The sequence below is a fragment of the Ricinus communis genome, chromosome 3, assembly GCF_019578655.1.
Source record: "Ricinus communis isolate WT05 ecotype wild-type chromosome 3, ASM1957865v1, whole genome shotgun sequence".
In the NCBI taxonomy this organism is placed as follows: Eukaryota; Viridiplantae; Streptophyta; class Magnoliopsida; order Malpighiales; family Euphorbiaceae; genus Ricinus; species Ricinus communis.
The window spans coordinates 13,467,912-13,470,452 of NC_063258.1; the positions used below are offsets into that span (position 1 = coordinate 13,467,912).

General features: G+C 38.7%; 1 non-coding gene across 1 annotated transcript; it reads right to left on the reverse strand.

The window, feature by feature from the left end:
- Window positions 1–1,527: 1,527 nt before the first annotated feature.
- On the reverse strand, window positions 1,528–1,634 carry LOC125369630. Its single transcript, XR_007215307.1, has one exon. It is a non-coding gene; the product is annotated as a small nucleolar RNA R71 (small nucleolar RNA).
- Between the last annotated feature and the right edge of the window lie 907 nt (window positions 1,635–2,541).

Genomic DNA, 2,541 nt, shown 5'->3' on the forward strand with positions numbered 1-2,541 from the left:
AGACTATTTCATCTATTGAATGAAGGATTACATTGGTTTTAACATCAAATTGAAGATCAATAATAGATTTGGAGGCATTCAAGAGGCAGTTTAGGGTTCATCATTCAGAATTGGGAATTTAGGTTTTTTCATCCAACTTGAAGAAGAAGGGTGTATATACTTTCAATTTACTTTTCTGAATTTGTTCTTTACTTTGTGTTGCTTAGTATTATGAGTAACTAAATTTGTTAAACCCATTGGGGTTCCTATGTTGTTGGATTGCTTTTAATGTTTATGAGACTTTGATTATCAATGCTTTCTTGCTTTCATTATTAATGAGACATTGTGAGTTGTGGTGTTTAGATTGCTTTATGTAATTAAGAAGTTCATTTAGTAATTGGAAATTTGAATAGCAAGAACTGGTTAATGATCACTTAGAGATAAGGGTAATTGACTAGCCGGATTAAGAATTAACAAAGCTTAATAGAGGCGGATTAAAGCTTAATGCTCATTTAATAATCAATCGTTAGGAAGAGATTCCAACTTTAGGTTCTTAAGTTTAGAAATTCGGTTATCTCGAGCGGGAAACTGAATTCAGTTAAGAATTCGTCCACGGGTAATTGCAATTGGTAATCAATATAATCTCTATTTTCACTAAAATCCAACTAGCTTAGGTCCCCTTGGGTTTGCTTTTTCCTTTGTTTGTTTCATGAAATCCTTTCAGTTTGTTTGACACTTAGTTAATCACTTGCTTATATTTAATCAAAGAATAGCAACTTCATTGATTTTGTTAGGGTTAAATATCATAAGACGCTATAGTAGTTCTAGGATCACCCTTACCTAAGAATACGACCTTGTTACTAACCGTTAGTGCTAGTGTGCATCGTTAAGTTCACTGCATTAGATTGGAGCTACACAAATAGCATATCAAGTTCTCGGTGCCGTTGCCGGGGAACACTTTTATGTGAACTAGAGTGAATTTGTGTTTGTGTTAGTCTAGCCATTTTTATTTTCTGTCCTTTCATTTTTTTCTATATATATTCTTTATTATTGTATTTATTCCTGTATTCTTTGGTTGCTCCCTTTCTATTTCAGGTAGTTTATGACCAGGAGCTCTAATCCTACTCCTACAGACCCTCTTGCTGAACCAGAGCGATCCCTCCATTTGTTGAGAAAGTGTATGCAAGAAGAAAAAGAGGCGCGGATAGAGTTTGAAGCCCCGGATGGGAGACAACAACCTAGTTCTGGATGAAGCCAAGACAATGTACAACAACTTCGAAATAAAGCCAAACATGATACAAATGGTCCAAAATAGTGTACAATTTGGGGGACTGCCGAGCGAGGACCCAAACACTCGCATCCCCAACTTCTTGGAGATCTGCAACAGCTTCAAGATAAATGGAACAACTAATGATGCCATTCGGTTGAGGCTGTTTCCTTTTTCTCTGAGGTACCGAGTGAAAAGATGGCTGCAGTCAATCCCAGCCAACACTATTATGATTGGCTGAAAAAGTTTTATATAAGTACTTTCCTCCTGTTAAAACTGCTAAATTGAGAAATGATATATCTTCTTTTGTGCAGTTCAATGACGAAAGCATGTACGATGCTTGGGAGAGGTACAAAGATTTGCTCCAGTGTTGCCCGCACCACGGACTACCAGTATGAATGCAGGTCCAGACCTTCTACAGCGGTTTAAACCTTGCTACTAGGTAGATTGTAGATGCTACAGCAGGTGGGGCCCTGAAGAGTAAGACACTAGAGCTGGCACAAAATCTGATAGAAGAGATGATACCAGTGGCAATCCTCTACACGTCGGCCACCAAGGTGGAGTAGTCAACCGGCCTAGACTCCACAGTACCTTGGCACCTCAAGTGGAGCTTCGACTAAGAAATTAGACCGACGGATGCTGAGTTCATGTAGCCCAGATAAGCTGCGAGTTTTGCGGTGGCCCACACTATGTTGAAAACTATAATGCGGGAGGTATGTTTTCTTCACCTTCTAATTCTTCATCTTCTATTGTTTCTGCTGCCCTTGAACAGGTAGACTACATGGTAATGCACCTAGACAGCAGAACAACCCATACAACAATACATACAACCCTGGTTGGCATAATCATCCAAACTTCGGTGGGAGAAACAACAGCGCCCAAGGTCAAGAAGAGTTTGCTAGAGGACGTCGAGATCTTCTTTATCAATCTTGTGATAGATTGTTAGGAACAAAGACTAATGATTATTATGAAAAGTTGATGTGTGCTACTTGTGTTAGCTACAATCTAAGGCAGTGTACCTATCGATGCAGTCTAGCACTAATGGAGAGTATCAAGGTCATATTCCTCCGGAAAGTGAAATCCCGGAGTTACTCCTTTGTTCTTTGTTATATGAATAATTTCTAAACTAACTAATAGCTACAAGCTAAGTTCTAAGGGAGATGCAAGAGTAATTGATAACTAAAATAACCAAGGCAAGAGAGCAAACCCAAAGGGAACCTAAACTAGTTGGCAATCAAGCAAAAGATAAAGGATTGGTGAGTCTAATTATGCTACCCGTGGATGAATTCTTAACC